The following is a 12866-nucleotide window of genomic DNA, read 5'->3' as shown; positions in this document are numbered from 1 at the left end:
TGTTGCTCTTAAGTGACCAATATCATCAACTCAGCTCCTAAAGCGCCAATAAATTTGTATTTCTTTCTCAGAAATTGATCACAATAGCAACTCAAACGGAAACGTGACACGCCATAGAGTCGTTAGTACACAGCTTCTGTTATCTGACAAATGTAAAAGCCAGATTGGTATTTAATTACTCGCGACGACCTGGAAATTAATGGAGCAGGAATCAACTAAGTTATTTGCTTCAGATATTAATATCGTCCAAACAGTTAAGGATATTTGTGTTGTTTTAAAGCGTGTGAATAAAATCAAAACTTTCAGTAAATGGTGTCTGTGGTGTCACCGCCAGACACCACACTTGCTAGGTGGTAGCCTTTAAATCGGCCGCGGTCCGGTAGTATACGTCGGACCCGCGTGTCACCACTGTCAGTGATTGCAGACCGAGCGCCGACACACGGCAGGTCTAGAGAGACTTCCTAGCACTCGCCCCAGTTGTACAGCCGACTTTGCTAGCTATGGTTTACTGACAAATTACGCTCTCATTTGCCGAGACGATAGTTAGCATAGCCTTCAGCTACGTCATTTGCTACGACCTAGCAAGGCGCCATTATCATTTGCTATTTATCTTGTGATGCATGTACCGTCAGACCGATGTTCACCAATTATGGATTAAAGTTAAGTATTCCAGAAATCACGTACTATTTTTGCTACTATAAGACCTTGACCTGTTCCAGACCTCACGCCAGCCTGCGTGAGCTTTAACGCGTGCCTTTCGGCTACCCGTCACTGTGGATTGGCTGTCTTGCCAGTCCACAACAGTGTCAAACTTTCTATAAAAGCTGTGCTGGTTAGATAATTTAGCAGCTTTAGAGGTTTTAATATACTAGTTATTTCAACCCTACGTTTATTAAACAAATCGTGGACATTTTCATCAGTTGGAGTGGGCCCACTGCAACGATGGATGACGACGTCCGCGGTTAGGGGAAATGCTCGCGTCATCAGTGGGCGACGGTTGCACACGCAGTGATTTCATACACCTTACTAGGTATCTTTAATTTCATTGTTACCATAACAACAACTGAAAACCAATCATGATGTTACCACACAAGCCACTGCACACCCTCTAGCATTCTTTACAGTGGCAGAAGACAGTCTGGACTTTGCGATTCTCGTAGATTCTCCGATGTCTGAACAGTAAGGAACAGTGTAAAATAGGAGTAACTACTGTTTTATTAATTAGAAGACGTATGGGTTGAACCATTTAGAAATAATGCAGTAGAAATATCACTTAAGAACAAATTCGACTGTATGATGTATTCCTTACTTTTCTTCTCAACTGCATAAAGAACTGTGCTTGTTGCTAGTTACCATAACTCTATTTACAATCTCTTAGCTTTTTTTGATCTCTGTATGAACTTTAGCGATCAATTAACTAAACGAGACCGGGGAAGTGGTGGACAGTGATCTCAATGGATACCATTTGCAAACCACCTGTGTGCCGTAAAACTGCTGACCACACCACTCAAATCACTGGGGTCAAGTCGACATACATTGGCCAAAATGGAAAATGTAACATTATGAACACTCTGACAGAACACTTACCAACTGATACTCCAATACATCAGTTCTGTTGGATGTGATGATCAAAATTTTATCCTTAAACACGCCGATTTGCAGTACAGAAAAAACCATTCTTGCAGATGAAGAATAATGTGAATACATGTTGGTTACTGGGCGCCTCTAACGTTACTGTAACGTCTCAGGTGGAGAACGCCAGATTTCAAATTCTGAGAAAGATCGAATTGTTAGCATGATGGTTGTGGCAGCATCATGCCGACTAATAGCAGGCTGCAGCGCAATGACTGCAGAACAAGAGATCACGACATGGACTTAGGGCAACAGTGTAGATGAGGGTCCTTCCAAAAAGATTACAACGTGGGACTTCTCGACTGGCCCTGGCAAATAGACGTGTGACGACAGTTGAATCCCGGGCACAAGTACGGGCCGTCAGATAATTCATTCATAAAACTGCACTAAATCCTTACTTTTTCAGAAGAGATCATGCATTGTTGACCGCGATACTTGGTGCTCAGCTGTTCTGTTGCGAATGGATTTGATTGGAAACTGTTCAGTCGACTGGGTGACCGCAGTTCACGTTTCTTCCTGTGTTTTCTCACGTCCAGTACGCAATCTGTCTTTGACACTGCCTGAAACAAAAGCGCGTCTCTCCCAATCAAACAGCGTATTTTACGAGGTGGGACATTGCCAAAGTGGTCTGTAAACGCACTTGTTATCTATTTCGCTGTTTACCCTGACTACAGACGTTCGTACACCCACAGACACGCTACTAACCGCTCCTGAACTCTATATCCAGGTCCACTCACATCAGTCAAGGTTTCACAACTGAATCTATGCCGCACCGAAACAAAACAATACAGTACTAACAGCATGCTTTCCGTCGCTTGAAAACAAGGCTACCAATAAGAATACTATTTATTTGACCAATTGTACAAACTCAAGGAGAATACAGAGACTTCTCACACACAGCAGCTACGTTATAAATATGAATCAAAGTCCGCTGCTTCAACAGAATTTCTTTATTTCTTGCCTCTTATGACTATAACAGAAATTATCAAATTATGTGCGTATTATACACAGAATTTTGTCATTTTCTGCTTAATTTTTTTTTTGTATTTATATTTTAGGCTATTTTGTGTGTACAGAATGGTACTTACTTTTAATTATTCTTGACTTCCATTTCACATTGATGGGTACTGTCGCTTATTAAATTGTTTTCTATGATTTTGTGATCTATCATCGTATTTTAGCAAATTTGTGACAGCCTGTTGGTTCTTGGATGCTGTCCAGCGGATTTTGTTACATATTTTATAGTAATGAATTTCCGACAGCACATCTGACAACTGTACCAACGATGCTACATGGTTACAAAGTTTCTTGATTACCCGTTTGATCTTTGCTCTTATTTTTGTCTTTGACTATGAAGTGTTTTAGTTGTGTCTATTTTTATCCGTATTGTAATTTCAGATGTGCATAAAATTTTCTATATACACTCCTGGAAATGGAAAAAAGAACACATTGACACCGGTGTGTCAGACCCACCATACTTGCTCCGGACACTGCGAGAGGGCTGTACAAGCAATGATCACACGCACGGCACAGCGGACACACCAGGAACCGCGGTGTTGGCCGTCGAATGGCGCTAGCTGCGCAGCATTTGTGCACCGCCGCCGTCAGTGTCAGCCAGTTTGCCGTGGCATACGGAGCTCCATCGCAGTCTTTAACACTGGTAGCATGCCGTGACAGCGTGGACGTGAACCGTATGTGCAGTTGACGGACTTTGAGCGAGGGCGTATAGTGGGCATGCGGGAGGCCGGGTGGACGTACCGTCGAATTGCTCAACACGTAGGGCGTGAGGTCTCCACAGTACATCGATGTTGTCGCCAGTGGTCGGCGGAAGGTGCACGTGCCCGTCGACCTGGCACCGGACCGCAGCGACGCACGGATGCACGCCAAGACCGTAGGATCCTACGCAGTGCCGTAGGGGACCGCACCACCACTTCCCAGCAAATTAGGGACACTGTTGCTCCTGGGGTATCGGCGAGGACCATTCGCAACCGTCTCCATGAAGCTGGGCTACGGTCCCGCACACCGTTAGGCCGTCTTCCGCTCACGCCCCAACATCGTGCAGCCCGCCTCCAGTGGTGTCGCGACAGGCGTGAATGGAGGGACGAATGGAGACGTGTCGTCTTCAGCGATGAGAGTCGCTTCTGCCTTGGTGCCAATGATGGTCGTATGCGTGTTTGGCGCCGTGCAGGTGAGCGCCACAATCAGGACTGCATACGACCGAGGCACACAGGGCCAACACCCGGCATCATGGTGTGGGGAGCGATCTCCTACACTGGCTGTACACCACTAGTGATCGTCGAGGGGACACTGAATAGTGCACGGTACATCCAAACCGTCATCGAACCCATCGTTCTACCATTCCTAGACCGGCAAGGGAACTTGCTGTTCCAACAGGACAATGCACGTCCGCATGTATCCCGTGCCACCTAACGTGCTCTAGAAGGTGTAAGTCAACTACCCTGGCCAGCAAGATCTCCGGATCTGTCCCCCATTGAGCATGTTTGGGACTGGATGAAGCGTCGTCTCACGCGGTCTGCACGTCCAGCCCGAACGCTGGTCCAACTGAGGCGCCAGGTGGAAATGGCATGGCAAGCCGTTCCACAGGACTACATCCAGCATCTCTACGATCGTCTCCATGGGAGAATAGCAGCCTGCATTGCTGCGAAAGGTGGATATACACTGTACTAGTGCCGACATTGTGCATGCTCTGTTGCCTGTGTCTATGTGCCTGTGGTTCTGTCAGTGTGATCATGTGATGTATCTGACCCCAGGAATGTGTCAATAAAGTTTCCCCTTCCTGGGACAATGAATTCACGGTGTTCTTATTTCAATTTCCAGGAGTGTAGTTTTTATGTTTAAAGTTTGTTTGTTCGTTTAGTATGTTCTGTTGTTGCTTAAAGGCGTGGATATGCAGGTTGGGCAAATAAAAGTGGCCTGGAGAACAGAGTTCCATTCTACAAAGAAACACAACGGAGGAAAGGAAACACAGTGGTAACCTGAATATAGAAGATGCTGAAAATGATCACCATTCATCTCTTGACTCCTCTGAGCCCTGGTTAGCAAGCTGCTGAAGGCGGATAGAAGCTGGACTGCTGCAATTGCTGCAGTCTCATCTGAAATGTTCTGCTGCAGTTCTTGAAGACTATGAGGGTTGTTGCGATACACCTTAGACTCGAGGGCTCCCCACACGAAGAAATCGCACACTGACGGATCAATTGACGTGGGTGGCCAGCTAGGACCACGACCACACTGACCTGTGATAACAACTCCTCTCAGTTGTGAAGATTGTAAAAATGTGTTCCAAGGTTCAGCTGGCTGAATGGGCAGTTGCTCCATCCTGTTGTACGTAACTGTAGGTCTTTTCCTCCTCCCTTAATGCTGCCACAAATGGTTTCAAAATGTTGGAAATGCAACGTTCCGGAATCTGGCCACTTTTATTTTCCCCATCCTGTATACTTCCATTTCTTCAAGAACGTTAATCGTTAGTCCCTTTGGTATCATGTGCAGGGTTTTCATTGCTTGTTCTATACGTTCTGATACGTGGATCCAGATTTCAAGTGTTAGGCTAAAGTAGAAACATTAGTCTCGTAATCTGTAGTGTGACCTCGATATCTGATGTCGAAATTGGGTCGTCTTTGACTATGTAAAATTTTTCACAATTTTTATATTCGTTTTTATATGTGCCTGAGTTGGCGTGAACGGGTTATTTCATTTTCCGTGAGTGGGTATGGGTGAGTGAGTATGTTCCTGATGTATCATCAATATGAAGGTAGTTTGATGTTCAGTTGGTGAGTCTCTTATTAATTTCATATGCTTACAAAATTCACTGCATATGGTTTTAGTGTGTTTTTCATTCAACTGTAGTACTATGTATGGGTTGAAATCGTTCTGCTAAATATTAGAGTACGGCAATTTCTTTATATATGGGTTTATTCTAGGGATAAATTGATCATCCTATTAATCACTGTGTGGAAATACGCGTATTTATGTCCTTTAAGATGACAGACTTGTCAACTGGATATATTATTTGTCGTTATGGGTTTCCTATAAATTTCAGATTTTACAGGAGTTAAACAGGAGGAAATTTTGACATTCCATGTAGAACTACGTGCTCGGATTAAAAAGGGTTTAAGACATGGATGTAGTCTCTCGCCCCTACCGTCCATCTACACATCGAAGAAGCAATGGTGGAACCAAAAGAAATGTTCAAGAGTGGAATTAAAATTCAAGGTGAAAGGATGTCAATCTTAAGATTCGCTGATGACATTGCTATCCTGAGTGAAAGTGAAGAAGAATTACAGGATCTGCTGAAAGGAATGGACAGTCTAATGAGTACAGAATATGGACTGAGAGTAAATCGAATAAGACGAAAGTAATGAGAAGTAGCAGAACTGAGAACAGCGAGATAGCTAACGCTATGATAGAGGTGAAGTTAAGGAGTACTGCTACGTAGGCAGCAAAATAACCCATGAGGGATGGAGCCAGGAGGACATCAAAAGTCGCCAAGAGATGCCTACTATTATCAAACATAGGCATTCATTTGAAGAAGGAATTTCTGAAAATGTACGTTTGGAGCACAGCATTGTATAGTGAAAAGAAGAAAATCGAAGCATTTGAGATGTGGTGCAACAGACGAATGTTGAAAGTTAGGTGGACTGATAAGGTAAGGAATGAGGAGGTTACGCGCGGAACTGGAGGGGATATGATTATATGGGAACCACTGACAAGAAAAAGGGACAGGATGATAGAACATCTGTTAAAACATCAGGCAATAACTTCCATGGTGCTAGAGGGAGCTGTAGATGGTAAAAACTAGAGAGTGAGACAGACTGGAGTACACCCAGCAAATAATTGAGGACGTAGCTTGCAAGCGCTACTCTGAGATGAAGAGGTTGGCACAGGAGAGTAATACGTAGCGGGACGCATCATACCAGTCGGAAGACTGATGAGTTAAAATACGAGAACAACAAAGCAGTCCGTATAGAACAAGCAATGAAAATTCTGCACATAATTCGATAGGGACTAGCCATCGACATTTCTGAAGAAATGGAAATATACATGTACACATCTGAGCAACCATGGATCGTATAGAACAGACAAACTTCACACATAAAACTGTATAGAAAACTATATTTAGATCTTAAATTACAGTGACGGTTGAGCTTAGACATAACAAAAAGTATAAAATTAGCAGCAATGAACAAATGTTTAATCAACCAATTTCATCACGAAGGTAAGAAAAGAAGGGAGTACTTGTAGTGATTACTCACAAACTTGAAGCCCACATTCGTAATCTTACATAGCCCAAAATTTTAGGTTCATCACATTCATACCACCATGATTCCCCGCGGTGATACTTCCTCGTGACGCAGCTCTTACGTGCTCGTGCCCGTTTTCGACCCTTAGGGATATCTATAGACTTTCGTGGTCGTACCCCAAGTAGCATTGTGCCAGTTTGCTTCGTTTACGGGTGTACTAATCGATCAGATCGCATTTTAAAGTTTAAAAGAATCACATTCCATTCGTAAGTGAAGCTCTTCAAGCAATATTTTATTCTGTGTACAAGAATTATGGTTACGATGTTAACTTTTACTTTAATGGTCTTATTTCTGTCGTTTGACTTTGGATTTCCTGTCAGTACAACTTGCAACGCTCTCTGGGTGAACGCTGTGAGGAAAGATTGGGAACCAACGGGATTTAGCAAAACAAGTTCACAACGTTTTCGGGAAGAGGACATAGACCGAAGATCAGTTCGGACAGAGCGTATCAGGGAAAATACTGTGCCGTCACTTTTTCCTTTGATTCCTCCTCTTTAAAAAAGTGTAGAATATAATTCTGAATTCAGCTTCTATAAAATTATCATATAATTTTTTTTGCCAAGGCATCAAACGTTATTTTTGTTACTATGTAAAGTCGTGCTCAAAAGTATCCGAACGACCTGAATTGCATTTCGCCTGATTGGCATGCACCCCGCAGCTGTCTAGCACGTCCTCTACCCGATCCTTGGTACAGTCGTTTGACTATTGAAAATGGTTCCAACAAGTCACCACTAGAAAAAAACTGCTCTGTATCGTAATAACTCAAGATGTAGAGTTATACCACGTTACTAGAAATGTCAGGGAACACCTTATCCCAGATAAGACTGTCCTTAAGGCTTGTAAGCTCACATTTATGGCAATAAATGACATACCTGAAATGTTAGCACTCTCATTATTACGTCAGATACGTAATGCACGTAGTAAGTTCGTCGTATTCATGATTTCCTCTTCAAAGTAACATATCGTACTTGTTATTTAACACAAAATGACATTAAAACTTTAAGTTATTCATGAGCATGTAGTTGAGAATATGTATGAACTTCAAATGACACGACGAACCGTTTCGTTCTGTATATGAATTCAAACCCAGGTCATGCAGACTAAAATTTCGTGACTGACGGAAACAAACAGTCATTTCTGACTAGACATACAGAGAGTGATATACCTCGATTTTAGAGTGTATCAGTTAGCAAATATCAACTTTAAATTACATAACGTAAACATTTTTAACGGACGCGAATTCCTACCCAGCATCTACTGTTCCTGTTAACGAACTACGAGAGATGTTAGACATTGCTTATTCACAAGTAACTTACTTGAAATGCCGTGAGGTAAAGCTTTGCGTTGAACAGGGACTCGAATCCAGAACCTAATCGGATTGTTATCGAAGCACATTCAACTGTGACATATCCGATTTTCTCGGCAGTAGCTAGATGTTTTTACTGCAATGACGAGACGAAACATTTATGTTTTCCTTCCCAGTACTCCAACCCGGCTGTTATATTCTAGAGAAACCGAACGTTAAATATGGATCTGTCACATCAGCAGCGACATGTGATCATGTTTGAACTAGAAATAATATAACGAAGAGTTCAGTGCTGACTGGGAATCGAACCCCACACATATCGTTGTTGACTACACACAAAGAGATGTCAGCTACCGAATTTTTCTCCGTCAGCAGCTCGGAATAACATCCTTGAACTTACAGTGATCTCTCAAATAGTTCTGTGTCCCACTGGGAGTCAAAAACGTCAGATTTCGTTAGTGTTGACAGCGAATGAAAATGCATTAGAAATCAAAATTATTATCCACCAGCAGATAAGTGTCCTCATGCTAGAGCTTGATGATACATAATGAAAACTTTAGTGCTGGGCCAGGATTCGAACCCATTCCCGCACAATATGTGGATATGTTGAGGAATCTGCCGTTTTGAACAAACAACAAATAGTAGTCGAGCTGTATTGTCACGAAGGGATCAAATTAGGCGTTAAGGGCGGTCTGAGTTGTATTCCAAGTTCATCGACATACAGAAGCTCAAATAAAAGATGGAATAAGTGTCCTGTGACCCTACATAGCGTTTGTTTCGTCACTAGACATAAGCAACTAGTAGAAGAAAGATTACTGGTGATAGAGTTCCCATATTTCGCCACTCCTGACTATATTGTGGTTCAACCTATTGTCTACTTTGTAGAGAAGGAATATCACGTTTAATGTGAATTTCAGACCACAATGCCATTATAGCTTCTTCACTTGGTGTAGCCAGAAGAGAATAGAATCTGTCTCTCCCTATTAAAAATGATTGGGAGAAGTTGGAATCGAACCCAGACCATGAGCATAGCAACATATCAGCTATCCAACATACCACCAAATAATCTTCTGCATGACACATTTTTCTATCATAACACCGTTGCAGCACACTCAATGAGAATTCTGACACACAGGCTCCCTGTAGTGGTTTGCAGCATGTTCAGTACATTCATTTACTTGGTTGACCGAATCGCCATGAACTAGCTGCATCGGCTACCCAGTGCATACTTTCGACTCTGTCTTGTAATCGCCGGAATAAAATCACGTAACTGCCACCTACACAGAACTGCCAACAGTGTAGGATGCAGAAATTTAAATAGGAAGTGTTCCTTTCCATTTGAGCTACTCTATTGCGCTATCTGTTTGTTGAAAACGTCGTGCAGTGCAAAAGAAAAGCTGTAACTGTCTGTCTCTCAGAAGTCTAGATCCGGCCATACTCATTATCTCACATCACTGTGGAATGCGCAAGTTCCGGAGCACCTGTTCTAGACTTCTGGAGGTGCTGTTGCTATGTGACAAGTAGTAGCATAAGGGTAAGCATCGCGCTCCGTAGATAAGACCTCGCGAGTTCTAGCATATTCGGTGCTACATTTTTTAAAACGCAATTATGCTGTCTGCTGAAGTTTAACGGAACTTTGAACATAGTTCCCTTCACTTCTCAACCCAAAATAGGCGCATGTGGAAAAAGGGCTAACTTCTGCGACATATTGTTCTTTTCAGGTTTAATAGACAGCCAGGCAGCAGATGCATCTCGAAGCTTTTGTATTATGTATGGGGAGAGCGCATCGTGCCAAAATAGAAAAGTTGTCTGGTAGTGGCATTTTATTCTTCTTCAAACCTTGTTTGACAGCTTTAACTCAGAACAAGTTTTCTACATGGATGTAATCAATAAACTGTATGTGCATTGTCAGATTGTTATAGATAACATCAGAGAATTCGCATGTATCGTTGATGATTAATTTCTCTCTCATGTTTAGTATTGTTTTAACAACACTAAAAGAAATGTTACGAAAATTGTGCACTGTACTATAAGAAATGAAACAAAACTAACCACGATAACCTTACGACGAAAGTCTGTTTTAATAAAACTGAGTATCTGTACACAAGCGTGCCTCTATTGGCACAAATTAGTAAAATACTACTCACTTAGATTTCAATTGGGACTATGTTTAATTGGTATGCTGTGGTATAGTCAACAGGTATGCAAATGTGGCGTTTCATAAATAAAGTTATGTATTCCTAGAAACTCAAAATTTGCTTGTCAGCAGCAGAAAGAGGCGTCACCTGTTGTGAAGTTTTTCACCATTGCACTATGAGCTGAAAGTATTTTCTTGCAATTTCCTTATTGATGTTTGATCTGACTGCTTGTAGCTCTTTCACAGAAGGGATAAAAACGTTACAGTATGCGAGACTGGAACCGCGAACCATAACAGACACTTTTTCACAGCTCAGAACGTCACCATACAGCTACCGGAGAGGTATGTGTTGTGCTATCCTCTTACGAGCCCAATAAGGGCTAGAACTCGTAAACAGCTATTTAAAGGACGAGATTAGTTGCGATTTCCACGTGCAACGGCTTTCCTGGGCTGAAAACCGTAAATTTACAATCTTTTGTTACACCTCAAGCGATAATAAGTCAGATTTTTCAATGGAAATGACAGGAAATGTCAAGTGAACTATGAGGCTTAATTCCGTGCACACCAGGAAGTAATTCGTCGATCACAGAGTTGCCAAACATACCTTGCCTTGTTGCCAAATCTCAGCTACAGTACCAGCAGGAAGAAGACGAAACGATGCGATCCAACAGCGGCCTGGGAAGTGACCATTGCTGGCGTCTCAAAGGCGCAGCTACTACGGCCTGGAATATGGAATGCGTCTGATTCGCATTTCTGTAACTAGGTTTAGGGACTGGAGCGTAGTTACTAATAATACTCAGAACTGACTGCAAACTAAGCGGCATAAAAACTACCTATCATAGTTGTTTTTATATTTTTTATATTTCTGTCGTAACTGTACTCAAAACTAAGAAACTCATTCACAGACCTTTTCGTGTCTCGCCGATAGTCGAGCACACTAAACAAATAAAAATAAAAAAGGAATGTGTGTGTGTGTGTGTGTGTGTGTGTGTGTGTGTGTGTGTGTGTGAGAGAGAGAGAGAGAGAGAGAGAGAGAGAGAGGGAGCTAAAAGTAAAAAAGAATGAGAGAGGGTAAAGAATTGTTGTAAAGAAATTGAATGCCCCTATGGAGGGAAATCCTTCATTAAAATGACCTGTTCCACATCATTACGAAATGTCGTATTCATTATCCAGGGAACACGTATTAATCTAACCTAATCTAATCATATCATATTGCTGTCTAGCCGTGAACAGTCATGAATTTCCGAAATTTTCGCCAGTATCAATAAACAAAACTAAACTTGAAAATAAAAGGCGACAGTTTTTGTAATAAACTGGGACTCCTATCAAGACCCTTTCATCTCTGTTAACTAACCACGAAATATGTCTGAAATACCTCCATTATGAAGTAACAAAGTGTGTATGCATTTAAAGATGAATCACATGATGTGAAGTTCTGTGACGGAGATACGAACCCATTACGTAATCGGATCGTTAATTAAGTAAAATCAAATGTTACATAACGGTTTTTCTTACCAGCTGCTAGGTGTTTGAATCTATAATAAGGGGGTTGGGTTGTTTGGGGAAGGAGACCAGACATCGAGGTCATCGGTCTCATCGGATTAGGGAATGATAGGGAAGAAAGTCGGCCGTGCCCTTTCAAAAGGAACCATTCCGGCATTTGCCTGGAGGGATTTAGGTAAATCACGGAAAACCTAAATCAGGATGGCCGGACGCGGGATTGAACCGTCGTCCTCCCGAATGCGAGTCCAGTGTCTAACCACTGCGCCACCTCGCTCGGTCTAAAATAAGGACACAAATTTTTGTGCCTGAGCGACAATGACCTCACTCCTATCGTTCTTCTTTATCGTCCACGAATATAGTTTTAGTATCAATTGCTTACTCACAAACAGTAAGGTGTGTGCGTGTTTGACCAGAAATTGTTGGCAACACACGAACAGACATTAAAAATGCACGTTAGTTTTCATTAGCAAGCCGGTGTGCACATGATAGAACTTGAAATGAAATTATAAATATTTTTGTACTGGATCAGGAATCGGATCCACATACTTACCTTTTGAGGAGACATAGAGAAGATTACAGTCTCGGAAAGAGGAACGAAATGATTGAACTATACTGTTCCGAGAGATTCAGATCCTCGAAAGGGGAGATACGAAATCGAATTACAATCCAACTCCAAATTTTTCAACGTCTCTAGTTCAATCAAGTACAAGTAAAATAAGAGCCCTGTTCCTTTAAATGGCTATCGGTTCATCAAATAAAATAAGATTTTCTAATGTAAGTAAGTTTGCTGGAGACAGTATTTCTGTTTACCATGACCTCCACCTATATCATTTCCCAAAGTAAAGCGACTCTGTCTAGTTGGGAATGAAGGAACGTGATGTTTAATGCGGATTCTGGATTATAACGTCTTTCTCTTGAGGTTATCAGGGGTAAAGTAAATCTGTTTGTGCCTCATAAAAGTAAATGCCTG

This window comes from Schistocerca serialis, chromosome 6, assembly GCF_023864345.2.
Source record: "Schistocerca serialis cubense isolate TAMUIC-IGC-003099 chromosome 6, iqSchSeri2.2, whole genome shotgun sequence".
Classification (NCBI taxonomy): Eukaryota; Metazoa; Arthropoda; class Insecta; order Orthoptera; family Acrididae; genus Schistocerca; species Schistocerca serialis.
This window is presented reverse-complemented; position numbering follows the sequence as displayed.